Source organism: Podarcis filfolensis (assembly GCF_964270895.1).
Source record: "Podarcis filfolensis genome assembly, chromosome: 8".
NCBI lineage: Eukaryota > Metazoa > Chordata > Lepidosauria > Squamata > Lacertidae > Podarcis > Podarcis filfolensis.
The window spans coordinates 37,030,325-37,050,362 of record NC_139611.1 but is presented as its reverse complement, the minus strand read 5'-3'; positions in this window follow the sequence as shown (position 1 = coordinate 37,050,362).

Genomic DNA, 20,038 nt, shown 5'->3' with positions numbered 1-20,038 from the left:
TTGCCACGCCAATGCAAGCGTGGCAGAAGTTCGGACCAGAAAATCGTGATACTGGGGTGAGTGGCGTGTACGCTTTCCAGGTCTGCGATCGCTGTTTTGATCAGAATTATGCTTTTACGCACGACCAAGTCATTTTCGCCGAGGTGGAGCACAACCGCGCTTGGCGGGTGGCGGAACGCAAGTTCGTGACGCAACCAAGGGAGCAGGGCATCCCACCGCATTCCACGTTGTCCGAACCAGGAAATGGAGATCTTTGGCTGCAGACCCAGATGTTCTCCGCCTGGACCAGTAGTGGCATGGATGGCCGCCCAATGCACTATGCTGTGGCCGAAGATCCACACATGTTTGGGGGTTGAGCCTGAAAGAAAGGATTATATGGTATCTGTCAGTGCCTGCTGGTTGTATCTAATGTAGCCTTTGAAGGCAGCTGAACGCCACCGCCCCATTGCTTTTATGTGTTCGGCCGGGAGGCCGCTCGCAGCTGCCGTGGTTGCTGCACCAATATGAAAGGAATGCCCGGAAAATTGTGCTGGGTCGCCTCCGCAAGCATGTATGGCCTTATGCAATATTGAGACAAATTGGCAACGGGTCATGGGGCGGCCTGATGCATGAATGAGGAGGGGGCCTGGTCCCGGAGGACGTACCTTCAGGAATTTGCGTGTGTCCATGACAGGGCATGGTCCAGTGTGTGGGGAGGAGGCTAGACTTAGCGTGGAACCCCTACCTAGTTGATCGGTTTTGGAGGCTCGGATTTTGACTTGTATCATGCGCCTGTCAAGGTTGATATCAGCCACAGACAAGCCCCTGTGATGAGGTGACAATGTGCCCCCAACGCACTCTCCGATAAGGAGCGCACCAAAGAAGGCCAGGGAGAAGGCCGCCCTGAAGAGCCTAACCTCATAGTTGGACCAGCAAATGCTGGGGAGCGCATCCCATATCAGCCGGAGGATCTCAATGGTTACTGGCCTCCTCTTATCTGGAATGGGCGGGTGGGAGCGACGCCACCCTGCAATAAGCTTCCTTACGTGGAAAGTGTTACAGGGGTCTGGGAGCCAAAAACAGTTGCTGAAGTATGAGATAGCGGCCTTGTGCAGGCTGATGGTCTTAAGGGCCATGCCTCTACGCTTTAGGTGAACCAAATATTTTAGAACATCATACTCCTTAGCTGCACGTCTGCGTCGTAAACCAAACTTATCTCTGAACCCCTCGAATTGGGACCATGCTCTGGTGTAGGACTGCAATGTTGATGGTGCAAGGGCGCTCAGTACTCCTGCTGTCACTTCTCTCGTCCAAGTTCCCAGAGGTCCTCCGGAAAGGCTTCTGGGAGTTGATCGGCCTTGGGTGCTAGGTCGCGAAAACGCTCCATCTGAAAGCGAGACAGGGCATCTGCGATGTCGTTATTGAGGCCCGGGATGAACCGTGCGGAAAAGGAGATGTTACCTTTCAGACATTCCAGCACGAAGAGACGGAGCACGCGAATTACCTTGTTGGATTTTGCAGATTGCTTCGCAATGATTCTTACCACTGCCTGGTTGTCCAACTAGAAGCTCTGGAGCCAAGTGAGCATTCCCAGGTAAGATCCTCCCTCTATTGTGTGGGCAGGTAATCCCTCCCCTACCTGGCCTGGTCTCCTTGGCAACGCTTCCCCCAGGTGGGATTGGACAACTGACTGAGGTAGGCAGAGACCTCCAGGTATCCCACCTGAGGGAAGGCAAAGCCAAGCCTATGCTGTTGGAGCCGCTCCAGATCTAGGGGCTGCACGCGTCCACGCAAAGGGCGCCCCCCGTTTTAAGCGGGGAGCGGTCATTCTCTCCTTTTTTTTGGCTCCAAGTTTCCTTTGTCTTTTAAACACATGCCTCATTCAGCCAAAAGGTGATCAAGAAATCTAAAGCTCACCTCCACTCCTCAAACCTTTTTTTTTAAAAAGGTTTGATAAGCTAAGCAGGCATTTCTACTCTTTGTAACCTAAAGGCAGGATTACAGTAATGCACTGTAAACTGGGGTGTCCTTAAGAACATAAGAATTGTTTTGAGTGATTCCAGCTAAAAGTTTCATTTTGCAGGCAGCCCAGAAAACTATTCTTACTGGGTGCCTGAAAAATGGAGTGAATCAATAAAATTGAAATCAGGACCAAGGCTGCTCTTCAGAAGGATCTGGCCCTATTCTCTCTAACCAGGTGCTCTCTACATGTTTTGGACTATGATGCCCAGGATTCCTGACTTACTGCCTCGGGTTGAATGTCCTGAATCTTCCAACATTTGGCTTCATTGGATCATAGAATCATAGAGTTGGAAAGGACCCAAAGGGTTGTCTAGTCCAACCCCCTGCAATGCAGGAATCTCGAAATCTCAAAAGGCTTTCAATTGCCCACAAATATTACTTTTCTATTGCCCCAGCACCTCTTCTAAGTGAGTTCCCAAATGTGATGTAGATATCTGAGCCATGGGGGACCACGAACAGTGACTCCCTCAAAGATCTCAGTGATCAGGCAGAGATATTATCGGACAGTCCTTTGGTATCCTGGTATACATGAGTGGCATTCAACTAAGTTTTACTCTGAGTAGATGCGTTGAAATTAATGATTGTGACTAAGAGCTTGTCCACACTTCCTCTTATCCCGCTGCTTTCTCCCAAGGAAAACTGCTCTTTAGTGCTCAGTTGGAGTAAACAGCAATTTGGGTTTCCCCGGGATTACTATTCATTCTGGTCTATCTATTATTTTCCCTTGTAAAGGAACAGAACAAGGGGGAGGCCACTCGGACCCTTGCTTTTTAGGCACGGCACAAGCAGAAGTCTGAATGAGCCCTAAGTTTGGTTAATTTCAATGGGGCTATTCTGAATAAAACTTAGTTGAATAATATGCTTACTTTTGTGTGTGTTTGTTTTCTTTTTTAAAAAAAATAAATAAATAAAACATACCTGGAAATGGGCCCCAATGATGCAGTTTGCAATATATTATTGAACATGGGGCCTCAAGGTCTACAAATCAACTCAGGTTTGGCACGAGGAACCAAAAGGAAGCCGGCATATCTCTCCACCAGGAAAGAGTGTGAATGCTGTAAAAAGCCAAGGCAAAGATGACCCATATCCAATTTGCAACAAAGCACTGGAGCGCTGACAAATGGCGGATGCCAGATCAAAGATGGCTGGCAAGGACCAGTGCAACTCACATAGAGCTATTGGGGGGGTGGGTTAGGGGGTAGAGAGACCAAAGGATCAAAATATTGGCAGCAATCTCCTTGATGTCTTTCCTTTCCAAATCAACTGGGCAAATGGCAAGGAAGCCTTTTCCATCCAATCTCTTCTCCCTGATGATCAGTGTTCTGTAGCTGTAATTACAGCCTTACATTTGTATATCAACTGACTAATATACTGGGCACATTCTATTGCATCGGGAACACATTTGCATGAAGACTAGGCTCCAAAACCCACACACAGCCATAGAGTGCTCAGAGTGCAGCCTCCCCCCCCCCCCAAGCTGGCCTGAAAAACTGCTGACTGCCAGGAGATGTTTGTTAGTGAAACCTTGGAAGTGGACACCTCACTTTTTAAGAAGAAAAGATGGTGAAGAGGGTTTCATCAATCCTGCATTTGTTCATTTATTTTCCCTTGCTGCTTTCTAACTCCTTTGATTCACCTCACCTTAATCTCCATAGGTTCTCAATGGTGACATCTGCTAGGAGCAGGCAAATTCCCAGCAAAAGAAAACAGCCATCAGTCTTGAACTAGTACTAGCATTGGTGCTGCTACAGCTAAGTAGCTATTGGCAGAGGTTGACCTGGGTACTGCCTGTGCGCTTGCTGTTGCACCTCTCTAACATTTGTCCAGCTTATGCATCTCTAAAGGAGCACATTATAAAGACTCAGGGTTATATCCAATGCTAGTCCAACACAAAAGCAGACCAGTGGAAGGTGATGGACACGACTCACTTGGTTTCATTAGTTCAATAGGTCAACTTGGAGGATAATGTAGTTGGGTGCAATGTAGAGCACATCTCTAGTGATTCAGCCTAAAATGGTCATTGACTCTGGAAAGAATAGCCTTCCACTTTGAACCATTCAGTGAAGAGTCAGCACAAAACATTGGGAGAAATGTAGTAGACACAGTTAAATGAAACCAGCCAGCCACTTGCCTTTCCAAGGGGCTGGCATGGTATTCAGAAGAGCATTCGTTTTCCTGAGAGCTTGGCCCACCAAAGGCCGTTAGAATGGGATATCATGGGTCTAGTTTTCCAAACTAGTTAATCTATGGGTGGTGCGTTCTGACTCCTTTGGGCTTTGTGGAAACACACACACACACACACACTATTCTCCAAAGGATTCCTACAATGTCACGTTTATATAACCTGGATGAATCCCAACTTAATTAAATTGCCCGGGGACCAACTGCCTGTGTCAATATAATATTGGGACAGGCTGGGGGGAAGCTCTCCATTTATGTGGATGTGTCATGGCTCAGTGGCTGCTGTTCTGTCAAGCATCTGGCAGAGTCGTCTCATTTGATTCGTAGGAACAAGCTCTGCTTTTGCATTTTGGAATTCGACAAAAGATCACCCAGCTGCCAGTGGACCATCAAAGCCTAAAGACCAAATAAGTGCCTGGATTGCCTCCAGCAGCCCTTTTGCAGGCCTTATTATTACTGACAATGGAGTCAGAATCACAAAAGCAGCAAGACTGCAAACGTAACCGTGTGCCAGGGCTTTGAACATCATCGGCAGCTGTTGCGACAGGAGTTCTTGCAGGCAGGAACAGCAACGATGGTGGGCAACATCTCCAAGCAGATGCCTGCAAAAACCTGACCCCATTTTAGAGCTGCAGGACAAATCTCTCTCTCTCTCTCTTTCATTTTCTTACTGGAATGTGAAATATGAACAGTGAAAGATGCTGAAGGGCTCTCCAAATCCGGAAAAGGATTTGTGCTTCCATGCATAAGCTGTGGCTGCACAACTTCTTCTCTCTTGCCTGGCCAGAAGCGGGACAAATCCTAGCAACAACCTGACTCAGAATGACTTCTTATGGGAAGGGTGGGGAGTCTCAGGCCTGGAGGCCATACATAGCCCACCAGGTCTCTCTTTATTCCCAGGGCCAGGTGACTGACTAGGCCCCTTTTATCTGGTCCCTGAGACTCTCCACAAGCCACACAACCCTCCCTGGCCCTTTATGGAGCCTTCCTCAGTTACTTTTGTTTGACTGGATTGTGTTCTTGAACTGATGTAATGCCTCCTGTTTGATGGCATGAAGGACTCTAACTTTCCACAGCTGAAAGAAAGGTACTGAGTACATCAGTTGCCCTACCCATGTCTCCCATTGGCATGTGGTCCCCAGAAGATTGCTCATGAGGGAATGAGGTCTTTGAGCTGAGAAAAGTTTCCTCAGCCCTTCAGTTGGTGACTGACCAGATATTGTGAAGTGGTCCATTGATGCAACACACGTTCTTACCTTTTGCTCCTGCCTTGCAGGAAGTTGGGGTGCAGTCCAATTCTACAATTCTAGGATTCTATATTCACTACCTGCCATCTTTGTTGAATGCTGTTTGTCTCTCCCAATGCTGCTCTTCCAGTTCTCTCTCCACCCAGCTCAGAAACTCTCCATTGACTGAAATCAATCTCACTCTATGCTGGCCAGCACGTAAATGCATTATCTTTTCCTTTCATCCCCCTCCCCCCAAATTTAATAAGAGAAAACAGAGCCTGTGGACTGTTTTGGCATAGTTTATATGTCCCCTGAACCACACCACATGTGAGATTGCAAGCAAAATTGCAACCCCTTTAAAACATGGCCAGAAATGTGCACTTTGCAGTGTCCCCCATGCTCTCTCTATCTCTATCTCTTATTTTAAAAAAGAAATACAGCCTTCCCTCAAAGTTTACACTATCTGTGTAATTTTGCAACTGAGGATTAGAGAGGATTAAGTCATTGCTAGACTGTGTCTCCCAGGGAGTGTTGGCAAAGATATTTCTTTCACACATTTCCAAGATGAGTCAAGGCTTTGGACTGGTTTCAATAGAGGTTGCTTTGTATAGAGTATCATAAAGGAGAGTGTGGCCCAAAATTGTAAATCTGGTTTCACAGTTTGCCCATCCTTACTTTTTAAAATGGAAAAAAAAACCATTGTGGAAATCATCAGTGGAAAACAATCTCCCTTTTGCCCATAGAACAAATCACATCCATTAAAAAGGTATATATTCTGCATGTATTGTATAAATAAGATAGTACGTAAATATACACACAAATAACAGCTCAGAGCCTGCTCTAGCTGCCATTTCCTTTGCTCCTGCTGGATCATTTACCATCAAGTATCCTGCAGGAAGCATCCCAGCAGAGCAGGGATAGTCAATATGGCGCAACTCTCATAATTGTCAAACATTGGCCATGCAGGTTGGGGCCAGGGATGCGGTAAAGCCACATCAGCACCATAACAAGCCTCCACGTTTATTTCATTTATTTGATTCATAAATTTTATGTATTTGAGTTGTAAAAAGACCAAACCTTGAAGCAAAAATACCCAATAAAATTATAAATAAAAACAATTAAAAACAACAATTTAAAACCCTACCCTGAAAAAAGTATTAATCAAATGATAAGCTAAGAACCAGATTAAAAGTCATGTCAACATTCTACATGTCTTTGTTAAAAAAATGGTAAAGGATCCGTGACAGTTAAGTCCAGTCGCGAACGACTCTGGGGTTGCGCCACTCATCTCGCTTTACTGGCCAAGGGAGCTGATGTTTGTCCAGTTTTTCCAGGTCATGTGGCCAGCATGACTAAGCCGCTTCTGGCAAAACCAGAGCAGCACACAGAAATGCCGTTTACCTTCCCGCCGGAGCGGTACCTATTTATCTACTTGCATTTGACGTGCTTTCGAACTGCTAGGTTGGCAGGAGCAGGGACCGAGCAACGGGAGCTCACCCCGTTGCGGGGATTCGAACTGCCGACCTTCTGATCAGCAAGCCCTAGGCTCAGTGGTTTAGACCACAGCCAAGTGTCTTTGTAGGCTTGCCTAAACAAAATTGTTTTAGCAGATACCTAAAAGAGTACAGTGAATGTGCCTGCCTGATGTCAATAAGCAGGGAGTTCCAAAGTGTGGATGCTGCTACACCAACAAATCAATTTCTTGCAAATGCAGAATGAATATTACATGATGCTTGTAACAGTGTCAGTTCTGCAGACTGAGAGCAGCTAAGTTAGCATATGTGGAGTAAAATGATCTTGCAGGTAAACTGGTTAGGGGCTCTTTTGTTACTCCAATGCATTTTTTTTCTGAATTGAAAGTGATTCAGATCCATAGCAAACCTTTCTTTCTGTCCTTCCTAGAATACCCACTGTAACTGCCTCCCGTTTCCCTCCACTTTTGAAACTGCAAAATGTGACTTTGCTTTCGAAAGCCATTAAGGAGAGATAATATTTCATTCAGGTGAGCATTGCCTTTCCCCTTGAAGGGGGCGGGGGACCACCATTGTGAGCTTAGTACAGAATTTAATTTGATGTATATCTGCAGGAAGTAAGCCTGACATAAAAATAAAAATAAAAAAAGTAAGAGCTCACAGCTGGGTTCAATATAGGATTTGACACTGTTTTCCTCTAAGCTCTTTACCAAATGGGTACACTTTCTGAAATAGCCACATGTCCACCTTATTATGATCTTTCCTGGAAAAAGCAACAACCCCAGAAATACCTTTAATCTGAAATATGACATTCACACGCTTACTTTGCAAAAGAGCTGACAAAATATGAATGGTTTTATTTACCGTGTGCGTGCGGTTTTATTAAAAGTTGGGCTTCTCGTCAAAGCACTGCTGTTAAGTCGTGTGCCATCAGTGTGCCCTGTTCTTCATTAAAACAGGCAGGATATCAAAGCAAAATGCATACAAACACATAAATGGAGAGGAATTTGAGGGCTGAGCTGTAATCTGCACAGTGGCAGTGGCTAAGGATCACCACCAGTGATAAAGGAATTCAGATCTGGTCTGCAGAACCAGAACTTGGAACAAGCTCTTGGTGGCTCAAGCATCAAGATTGAAAAAGTTTCCTCTAGCCATTAGCCACAGAGTGGACTGGAATGAATGGTCACAATCATGCATATCCAGCCAGACAAGACAGCCAGCTGTGGACACAATGGGATATTTCTTGTTGGTTATGGGAAGATGCGCCATAGGCCAGTTTATAAAGCTGGTATGGGGTCAATGTGCTCCCCACCCCCACTTTCCCATCACCCTCCAGCTTGCAAAATCCAAGAAATATATCTCCAGAACACAAACTGTTTCTGTCATTTGGAATTCCGTTTCAGTGAATCTATCTGGTACAACAGAACCTCAGAGTCTGGCTTAAAATCTGGCAGAAATGGATTTTGTCAGTATTTCTACCCAGTATGTGATGCCCTCTTGAAGATGCAGTGAGCACCCCAAACATCAGCCATAGTAAGCATTACGCCTGGTTAGGCCAACATTTAAGAACAGGCCTACAAAGGCCTCCCGTTCCCATCTGGCTGACGTCTTCTGGGCCTTTTCCATAGAGTTCTTTATTCACCCCTTATCCCTTTCAAACATCTGGTGCTTGAGCTCCATCAGTGGCTCCTGCCTCCTGCCTCAGTTGTTTTCATGCCAGAGCATTGAACATCTTGTAGTATCAAGGAGGACACCAGCCAAAGCACCAGCTTCCAGAGGGGACACTGATCCAGTTTTCCCATTGTCAGCACAATTCCTCCAAGCGAGAGCTAATCCAGTGACATGCTTGTCTGATGGGCTTTTTGCCATCCGTGTACATAGACAGAGGCATGACCTGAGGCTCTGGGCCATTCCAAGTGGTACTAACAAAACCTTCCTAGCCAGAACTCTACCAGGCAACTCTGGGCATTGTTTGGGTCTGCCAGAGCCAGGAAAGAGAAGCTTCTGCAAAATCATTATCCAGGAAAGCTAACAGCAGGGGCCAAACAAAGCATTAGTGGAGATCCAAAGCAGCTAGTAAAGTATTTTAAAAATGGAAGAGGAACCTAAACTTTTCTGAAAAAAATGGTGTCGACCAAAACGGTATTCCTCATATAATCAAACTGGCATGTCTGGATGGGTTATTCATCCCATTCTCCAAACTGGGCATGAGACACGACCAGCCAAAAATGGTGCCTCCTCATTCCATGCAGGGGAGAGGCCTTTGCTCAGTGGTAGAGTATCTGCAGGGTAATGCCAACTGTAAGGAAGAGGAAATGGCACAACGGGGGGGGGTTGGGCTATGGAAGTGTGTAGGGCATATATCAGGGCTATAGGACTGCTTGGGGGCAGTATAGGTTTTTTAAAAAATAAAGATTTGCCCTAAGGCTTCCGATAAGGAGTTTGCAAGGAGATTGACTGTACTTCATCCCACTTCCTCAAGTGGTCACTACCCAACCTTTTCCTTGGCTCTCTGAACCCTCTAAAAACACCAAGGGATCTCTCAATAGACCTTCAGAAAGGATCCCCATGGATTTTGGGTTCTGTGCTATTTCCAAGTGCACACCTAGAATACATTCATGTGATTCCTTCATGGCTGGAATGATCAAATTAAACCCAGCACTCATTAACACTTACCTTTCTATGCACAGTTCCAGGTTCTCCAGGTCCTCGTCTGAGCTGTTGCTGTTGCTGTTGTTTGTCTTGGTGCTTTCCCCAGGAAAACCCAGGTTTTACCACTGGGTTGCTGTTTGCTCCAATTTGGTGGTAAAATGTGGGTTTCCTTGGGAAAATGCCGCCAGGACAAAACACCCACCCACCCACCCACCCACACACCCACACCCACACACACAGCTGCTTGGAAACAGACCTGGAAAATCTGGACCTGTCCCTTGAAAGCATGGAGCAAAAGTAAGGGCTTATCAACACTTACCTTTCCTATACTCTTTCCAGGCATGGTCCACAATTTAAAGCTCTTTGTTCAAGCACTTTTAAAAAAAAATTGCACTAGAGCTTTCCTGGCAGAAATCTGAGGAAAATCTGAATTGATGTTTGCTCCGATTCAGCTTTAATGAGCAGGTTTTTGTGGGGGAATCTCTGGGCAAAAAGAAAACGAAAAACCCACAAGCAGTGCATAAGGTAAGTGCGGATAAGCCCTAAATGTGAATGAATCCATAGTTCATTAGTTCAGCTGTTTCATTCTTTGTGTCCACTAGATGGCATGAGGAAATCATTCTCTTCATAAGAATGCATTCCCGACTTCCTGATTTGACTGCCTTTCAAATCTGCAGACTTTTTAAAGACAGATTGAGTGTGAATAGAACAATTTATTTTCCTTTTCAAAATTTTAATTTGTTTTCCTGAAAACTGTAAGGTTCCCCAAAAAATTATGAACAAACCAATCACATGATATATGATTATATGCAACACATAACATATAAAGCTGTTTATGCTGAGTGTATATTGACACGTGAGAGAATAGGGGGAATCATCCAATGAAATAAATAGTGATTTAACTCACTAATCTATCAGCTGCATTTGCATATGTCTAAAATAAAGACTCTGTGGCAGGGCAACTGCTTTGCATGTGTAAGTTCCCAGGTTCAATCCTCTTGTCCAGGGGTCAGCAAACTTTTTCAGCAGGGGGCCAGTCCACTGTCCCTCAGACTTTGTGGGGGGCCGGACTATATTTTTTTTTTGGGGGGGGGGGGAGAACGTATTCCTATGCTCCACAAATAACCCAGAGATGCATTTTAAATAAAAGGACACATTCTACTCATGTAAAAACATGCTGATTCCCGGACCGTCCGCGGGCTGGATTTAGAAGGCTATTGGGCCAGATCTGGCCCCCGGGCCTTAGTTTGCCTACCCATGCTCTTGTCAGCTGGACTCCTGTAGAGAAGGGCATCCCAATGCTGTATCCCATTTGTGGACCACACAATCTTGAGATCATTTTCCCTATTGCAAATCCAAGAGCGATACCAACAGAAATGTCACTGGCAGGTGGTGATGATGGAAACGGCAGATGCTCTTTCACTCATTTCCCCTTTGAAAAATCCCTAGCTTACCAGCTCAAGAAGAAAACCTGGTACAATTGAATTAAGTAACACTGGCAATTTCCTTTTGGACTTTTACAAGGACATATTTAATAATAGAAATAACATTTTAAATAAATAAATGTAAGCTCTTCAACAACAACGGTTTCGACCAAGTATCTGTGAGTAATAGCCTGGATTCAAAAACAGAGTTACATAAACTTATACCTTTGCTTGAGGGGTATTGAATATACTAGGGCCAAGACTGCATCACAAATGTACGCAAGTACTCAATGTGCTTTGCTTTTTAATACAAGAAAATGAAAAAGGATAAAAAGGAGAACTCCTTTAGATCAGACCAAACCTCCACCTAATACAGCATCCCACCCCAATGTTTTATGAAAAACCTTGAGGTCAACACCTCTCTCTGGGCGGCTTCCAACTGAATATTAAAAACAATACAGTGTCAGACATTAAAAACTTCCCTAAACAGGGCCACCTTCAGTTGTCTTTTAAAAGTAAAATAGTTGTTTATTGCCTTGACATCTGGTGGGAGGGCGTTCCACAGGGCGGGTGCCACTACTGAGAAGACCCTCTGCCTGGTTCCCTGTAACCTCACTTCTCACAGCGAGGGAACCACCAGAAGGCCCTCGGTGCTGGACCTCAGTGTCCGGGTTGGATGATGGGGGTGGAGACGCTCCTTCAGGTATTTGCCATTGTTTGCCACCTCTAGCAACTGGTGATAAGAAGTCTGCTGCCTCTTAATTACAGCCAACTGGACCCACCCTACAGGAACCTGCGTGATCCACAATTGCAGATTATGTATATATCGGAAACATTTATACATCACCTTTTATAATGAATGTTAAATAGTACTGGGCCACATATAGATCCCTTTGTGTATGGTGGGGGGTCATCTTTGGGTTGCATTAGTCTAAACAGAATTAGATGATGAGGATGACAATGATGCAATACAACAAGAGAAATCCAAGCTGCCACCAGAGGGCACTTCATACTAAGTTGTCACTTCATATTACTAAATTAAAGGAAAGGAATGGGAATTGTGATTCTTCATGGAAATGCTGGAAGGTATTCAGTGCAAAGGTTGCCGCATTTGTGGCTTTTTAGTTTGGGAAGAGGTGAGTAAGAGGTGCAAGGTGTGGAGCAAGTAAGTAGATAAAAGTTTGGTTTTTTCACCCTCCCTCCCTCCTTCATAATACATTGGGAGCATCCATTGAAGCTGAATGTTGGAAGGGTGAAGACAGATAAAATGCTTATTCACACTGCATAGTTTTGGAACTCATCTCCTGCAGGAGACAGAGATGGCCATCAATATGAACAGCTTGAAAAAATAATTGAACAGATTCATGGAGGAAAAGGCTATCAATGGCTACTAACCAAGATGTCTACGTTCTTCCCCCATTGCCAGAGGCAGTAGTCATTCTGAATATGAGTTGCTGGAAACTGCAGAAGTAGAGAGTACATTTCTGCTCAGATCCTGGTTACAGGTTTCCCACAGGCATCTGACTGGCCCCTGCGAGGACATAATGCTGGTCTAGGTGGACCTTTGGCCTGATCCAGCAAGACTGTTCTTGTGTTGTTATGATTTTACTAGACAGCACTTTGTCATTTTAGCATGCTCATTAGCACATGCTAATGCAACCCAGAACTCTCTTGTTTCCTATGTTGCTATAGTACTGCAGACGTTTGCGCCATAAATTGAGCTGCACAGCTTCTCAAGCCAATGTGTTGTGGGCTTCAATGTTCCAGCAAGAAGCACTCAGCTGGCAGCGCACCAGGAATAATATGTACACTGAGGGTGGTGCTGCAGCCTTATGAAAACCTTGGACCAGCGAGAGTTTTATATGTATTTTAAAATAACATTAACGTGCATTGAACAACCACCAGAGACTGGCTTGGTTTTCAAAAAAGAAGAAAGAAAAAAGGCGGCTAGAGCTAACATAAATATCTCTGCACGTATTATTCAAGAGACTTTGTAACACCTCAGTTACTTGGCCCATGGCCCGCTGTTCAGTTGTTAGACACAAAGGAGTGAGGCATTTTCACTCTGGAATAGGACACGAGCTGATTCCTATTCCTCCAGCTTTGCTGAATCCATGGTGCAAACAGGAATAGAGAGTAACCGCAAATGCCAGGTGACTTGTCTTCGACTCTCCCTCCAAATGGATGACTTGGTGAGAGACCGCCACCACCTCATTTTTCTCTTGACGAAACTGCCCTCCAGTATACTGCAAGGAAACAGCCTTCTGGTTTCCAGCTTACACCATAAAGCATTGTAACTGGCAGCTCTTGGATATGAAATCCTGTTTGGCTCTCTGGGTGCTATACTTATATGTGTGCAGCCGTGAAGAGTTCTCGGGCTCCTTGTGTGAACCAAACCATCAATTTGTAGTCACTTTCTCCTTCCAGGTGCTCTAAACATCTCTCTGCACCCTGTGACAGGGAGCTAAACTTCTGCCAAGAACACCAAGGCAAGTTTGCTCCCAAAGCTTTTAAAAACAGACACATGATTTTCAGCTGGCAGGCTTATGAAAAAGTCAGAAATTCCTGGGTAAAAAATATGTTTAAAATATAGGGTCATCTCCAGCTGAGGAGACGGACTGAAATTAATGCACCTAAGTTTGTCATGTCTGCTCATTTCAATGAGTCTGCTTTGAGTATTGACTAACACCGGAGACAACACATAGAATATATGATTTGCTACACCATAACATTCAATCCATTATACATTTTTTAGACTATTTGAAATATGACAAGAACACTTTAACCCAGGGAAAGGAACATTTTTTCAGCCTGAGGGCCACATTCCCTTCTGGATAACCTTCCAAGGGCCACATGGTTAGGGACAGAAAGACCAAAGGCAAACATGGGTGGAGCAATGAATGGAAATTTTGTGTTGGTATAGTAAACTAGTATCTATCTCCTATGTACAGGACATGGGTGGCGCTGTGGGTTAAACCACAGAGCCTAGGACTTGCTGGTCAGAAGGTCGGCGGTTTGAATCCCCGTGATGGGGTGAGCTCCCATTGCTCGGTCCCTGCTCCTGCCAACCTAGCAGTTCGAAAGCACGTCAAAATGCAAGTAGATAAATAGGTACCGCTCTGGTGGGAAGGCAAATGGCGCTTCCTTGTGGTTCTCTGGTATGCCAGAAGTGGCTTAGTCATGCTGACCACATGACCCGGAAGCTGTACGCTGGCTCCCTCGGCCAATAAAGTGAGATGAGCGCCGCAACCCCAGAGTTGGCCAGAATTGGACCTAATGCTCAGGGGTCCCTTTACCTTTTTATCTCCCATGTAGACAAACAAGAACACATTCCAGAAATACTCTAGGTGCAGAATATGGTAAGCAAGATGCCTGGCCTGGGAAGAAGATTGTGGTCTGGGCCAGATAGAGAAGTGTTTGCTGTTTGTATAGACTAGACCTCAGTCTCACAAGGAAGTGGGTTTCAGACTAAAACTTTATCGTGAAAGCTCAATTGAAGGGTATATATTACATAACAGAACTAAGCAGAGAGTCTTGGGATCTAGAAAGAGGAAACTGTTAGAAAATGTCACAGGACGCAGGAAGTCTGAGAAAAGAACTTTTCACTTACTGCAAGCCACCTCATGTGAGCACACCTCATGTGAGCACACTTAAATAAACTCCATTTATTTATTTATTTATTTATTTATTGCTGAGCAAAACTTATAGCCCCCTTAATAATAATAATATAAATATATAGAACAGTATATACAATGTCCATAAGAAAATCTGGATAGAATCAACAGGATCCAAAAACAAGTAGGGAATATATTCTTAAAAATATAGGTAAAAGTCAACAGAGTTAAAGAACCACTATGCACAATAAAATTACATGTCTGGGTTTGGGATCACTGAAACAAAAACAAAAAAAGAAGGATTTTTGCAGGCATTGAAAAGAACACAATGAAAGTGCCTGCCTGATATAAATAGGTCTTGCCACTAATCTAAAAGCAACAAGGACTTTATTTAATGAAACAAAACATGTTTCCTCCTATTTGGGTAAGTATAAGATATCCCAGTCCACAGTTCCATAGAGTTTTAAAACAAACATAATTCCCACCACCTTCTTGAGTGAATACAGCTCGGGGGGTGTGGGGGGAGGCAAAGCTTACATGCACACACATCCATGGCTGATACATTTCCAGATTTATTTATTTTTGTTTATTCTTGTAGTCTATACATGTAAAATTAGGATGCTGGAAGATTTTACATGGAGGTTTTTAAAGGAGTAGAATGACCAGATTTGTCATCTTGAGACCCTTTATTGTACTGGGGGATTTAAAACACATGATTGCGGAAGCCCCAGACAGTATTTTATGGATTATAAAGTTCCCCTTCATTAAAAAAAATAAAAACGGGGAAATGTGTGTAGTTAATGTTTGATCAAAGGTGACGGAAACTCAGTTTTCATGATTTTGTTTCAGAAATTACTGCCCTTGATATGAGCACTCATCAATTTTTATTCTGTAAGTTGAATGGCTTTAAAACTGAATTTTACAAATGTCTTGAAGATGAAGTTCTGCCATGCTTTGATCCACCTCTTTGTTATAATACGTTCTATGAATTCATTTGGATGACCTTGATTTCTTTCATCTCCAGAGAGGGCAGATATTTTTTCCCCCCCTAGACCTGCCAAAACTCAGTTTTCCTTTCCGACACTTTCTGAATTTGGAATTTTCTGCAGCAGAAGTATTATGAACGGGATGTAGTCAGGTGTGGGCAGATTTCAAAAGCTGTGATTCCTCCCCCATTGCCCCAACTCCCAAGACAATAAAACACAGCTAGGTGCAAAATTGTGTTGGGGGTGATAGACCAGAAGCCCGGTGTCAGATGCTGTATCTATGCACAGCTTCCCTGTGTGGTGAGCCACTGAACTGCAGGCAGAAACTTCTCGGTGAAGTACTCTCAGGCCCTGGTCTGGCTCCATCCATCCTAGTCACGAGATCCTCCTGGGAAGGACAGTTGGTTTGGCTTCCTGTTCCAGCTGAGCCTTGCTTAAGCAACAAAGTCTTCCTGAGCTCTGGTGTTCCCCTGTATCATTTGTTGTTCTTCATTCATAGTAATAGAAATAGTAATGCCCTTCAGGATCAAATCAAATGAATGGTCCAGCATTCTTTTCTCACAGTGGCCAACTGGATACCTCTGAGAAGCCAACAAGCATCATTCTCCTGCTTAAAAGTTAAAGGTAAAGGGACCCCTGACCATTAGGTCCAGTCGTGACCGACTCTGGGGTTGCGGCACTCATCTTGCTTTATTGGCCGAGGGAGCCGGCATACAGCTTCCAGGTCATGTGGCCAGCATGACTAAGCCACTTCTGGTGAACCAGAGCAGTGCACAGAAATGGCGTTTACCTTTCCGCCGGAGCGGTACCTATTTATCTACTTGCACTTTGATGTGCTTTTGAACTGCTAGGTTGGCAGGAGCAGGGACCGAACAATGGGAGCTCAGCCCATTGCGGGGATTCGAACCGCTGACCTTCTGATTGGCAAGCCCTAGGCTCTGTGGTTTAACCCACAGTGCCACCCGCGTCCCCTCCAATAGTTCGTATTCAGAGGCAGATTACCTTTCACACTGGGGTTACCGTAATTCATAGTCATCCTGGCTAGTAGCTGTTGATAGCCAATTCATCTAATCTTTTTTTTTTTTTAAAGCCCTCTAACTTGGTGGCCATCTGTAGACCTTGTGATATAGTAATGACCACCAACTTGGATGGCTTTAAAAAGGGATGAGACGTGTTCTGGTTCTTCATGGATAAACTGTGGAGTTTGGAACTGACAGGGTCAGAACTCCGAAGTGTCCTGTATCTAGGGGGAGGAGGGGGAGTAGAAGGAGGAGCTTGTCGCAGAGCAGTGACTCACAGTGTGTGACGACTTCCAGACTTCCTTTCACTCCTCACTGAGCAGCAGCTTAGCACAGAAGCTGCGAGTGTGTGCTTTTGGACGCACGGCTGAGAATGCCTCCAAGTTCCGACGGAGGAGACTGATTTATGGCTTGTAAATAAACGCTTCTAGAGATAAGAACCGAACTGTCTCTGGACTTGATTTATCCCTCATCTCACACGGACAGGACCGCTGCGACTCTGCTACCCTGCCAGATCAGCTTCTGAACAGAGCTGCGCAAAGGGAAGCGTGACTGGACGCAGGGTTTGATTTATCCAAAGGTTATGGAAGTATCGCGTTTCCTGATAAGGGTGAGAAGGGAGAAGGCTGCCAGCGACGTGTTGCTGTAAATCTCCTGCCAGGGAAGGGCAGTGGGAGATGCCGGAGAGCAGAGCCAAGAGCCAGGAGGAACGGCTGCTTCAAAGGTCCGGCTTGCTGGCAAACTTGTGAGTACGCTGAAGCCCCGGGGGGAGGCAGAATGGCTGCTGCACAGGCACAGCAGAGCCAAGAGAGCTACCCCGGTGAGAGGCTGAATGGGGCCAACTGGGAGGCCTGGTCAAGAAGAGCAAGGGGGTGGTTTGTGGCCACAGGGCTCTGGGGTTTAGCCCAGAAGGAGCCGGCCCCACCCATGCAAGCTACTGCTCTGCTGAGTGAAAGAGAGCAGAGAGAGCTTTGCCTGCTGAAAGCAAGCGTGGACGCTTTGCTGTTGCCCCACCTGGAGGGCGTTAAATCAGCTCAGGCCGCGTGGCAGGTGCTGAGGAGCCTGTGCGAAGGCTCAGCAGGAGCCAAGGGCCGTGAGGAAGCCGAGGGCCAAGGGAGCAAGCCCCAGGCTGAAGGGAGAGCCAGACCAGAGGGGGCTGTTCCAGGAAGCTGTTTCTCTGCTTCGACACGTCTGTGTGATGGACTGTGTGCTGGAGAGCAGCTGAGAGCTGTGGAACAGGGCAAAGGCTGCACCCCAAGAGCAAGTGGGGGGGCAGGCCAGGCAGGCCATTCCAAGAGCTCTGAGAAAGCGAAAGGCTTCGAAAGTTGTTTGTGCTTTGAGGCGACGTCCAACAGCGCTGGGAAGCGTCCGCTAGAGGCCCAGGCTGCCAAGGACACTGGCCGGCGTGGAATGTCAACAAAGCAGGTTCCCAGGGCCGGTTCCCAGCAACGACGTGGGAAAGCAGCAGGCCAGGAGAAAAACAAAGACAAGGCGTCTTATCATCTCACAGCTGCGATTGCGTCTCTGAGAAAAGACAAGAGCCTTAGCCGGGGAAAGGCTGTGGCCATGGCAACCGATGGGAGTGCAAGCAACGCCATGGCATCTGTGGAAAACAACCAGAGACACTTTTTATCTCTCGTTGTGGATTCCGGAGCGTCGCATTGTCTTGTGACCTCTAGAGGGCTGTTGAGGAACTGCAAGACAGTTAAAACTGGACGTTATGTTACTTTAGCAGATGGGTCTCAAAGACCACTGACTGAAACTGGGCTTCTTTATTGCTCTTTCATAGATCATTGGGTAGAAGCTTTTGTGGTACCAGAGCTTGCTCACTCTCTTTTAAGTGTGCCAGCCCTTATGGCTGCTGGGTTTGATGTTTTGTTTTCTAACAATGTGTGTTCCTTCTACAGGAATGGGAAGAAGATTCACAGTGTCCAGAGAAGAGGCACGCTCTTTCTGGTCGAGATGCCCATTGAAGATGGGGCTGGTGGGAAAATGGGGCTGGTGGAAGATGGGGCTAGTGGAGAGTCCATTGACAATGCCCAAGGGCAGTGTGCAAATGTCCCACCACACCATGATTGCATACACTTATGGCACCGGAGGTTTGGACACGCAGGGTGGTCATATGTAAAGAAGGCCACAGACAATACCATTGGGTGCAGGTTCAAGGCATGTGACAAATACCTAGATTGTCAAGCCTGTAAGCAATCAAAGGTCACAACATGCTCATACCCCAGGTCTGAGAGGAAAACCAGTAAACCCTTTGAACTTGTGCATGCAGATTTGTCGGGACCCATGCCGACACCTTCGTTAGCTGGTTCTAAGTGGGTTTTGCTTTTGGTTGATGATTTTACAAAACATGCGTGGCTGTTTGCTCTGCAACAGAAGTCAGAGGCAGCTGCACTGATCAGGGATTGGATCACAGCAGTAGAGCTACGGTTCTCTACCAAAGTAGTTTCCTTTCAATCCGATCGTGGGGGGGAGTTTACAGGTTCTGCGCTGCAATCGTTCTTCAGGCAGAAGGGTATCAGTCATCGACTGACGGCCCCCCACTCTCCGCAACAAAATGGGGTTGCAGAGAGGAAGTTTCGCACGCTACAGGAGTCAGCGAATGCTATGCTGGCAGACTCAGGTCTGCCACAGCGCTTTTGGGCCGAGAGTTATAGGACAGCTTGCTTCCTGCAGAATAGAGTGTTCAATTCCAGTGTAGGAGACACACCATATTTTCTGCTTCATCGGAAAAAGCCCAAAGTACATTTTCTGCGCACTTTTGGGTCAACAGCTTGGGTTCTGATTCCAAAGGCCATGCGCAGAAAAGGTGAGCCAAGATCCAGGAAGATGATCTTTGTAGGCTATGAGCCGGGTTCAAAGGCGTGGCGCTTCGCATACCCTACTGGCAACCAGTCCAAGCTGCTTATTAGCGGCAGTGCTGAGTTTTGCGAGCAGAGTGGGTGGAAGCGGCTTCACGGAAATCCGGATGTTCTGGTAGAATCAGATGAGGAAGAGGAAGAGGGTGAGGCTGAACCTGTTGCTGATGAGCACAGTCCACAGCCACAGAGTCCAGAGCCGGGATCTCCAAGGGAGAGGCTCCGTATCTCTCCAAAGGGGAGTCCCAGGACCCCTCCACAGGTCTCTGTCAAGTCTGAGCCAAGAAGGGAACCATCCTCGTCAGCAGAACCAGCTGTTCGCCCTAAACGGCGCAGCAGGTCAGAGGGGGATGATGCTGACATGGAAGATAGGGGGGTTGATCCAGGTGAATCAGGCGCAGTTCCAGAATTCACGCTGAGGAGGTCAGCAAGATCAACCAAAGGGAAGCCACCTGAAAGGTTTGAAGCCACGAGTGTCTGGGTTGGTGTGGCTAGATGTGAACCTGAATCCTTTGAGGATGTTCAGAAGTTGCCTCGGGAAGAAGCCAGCAAATGGCATGAGGCGATGCAGAAGGAGATGAATTCAATGGAGTCTC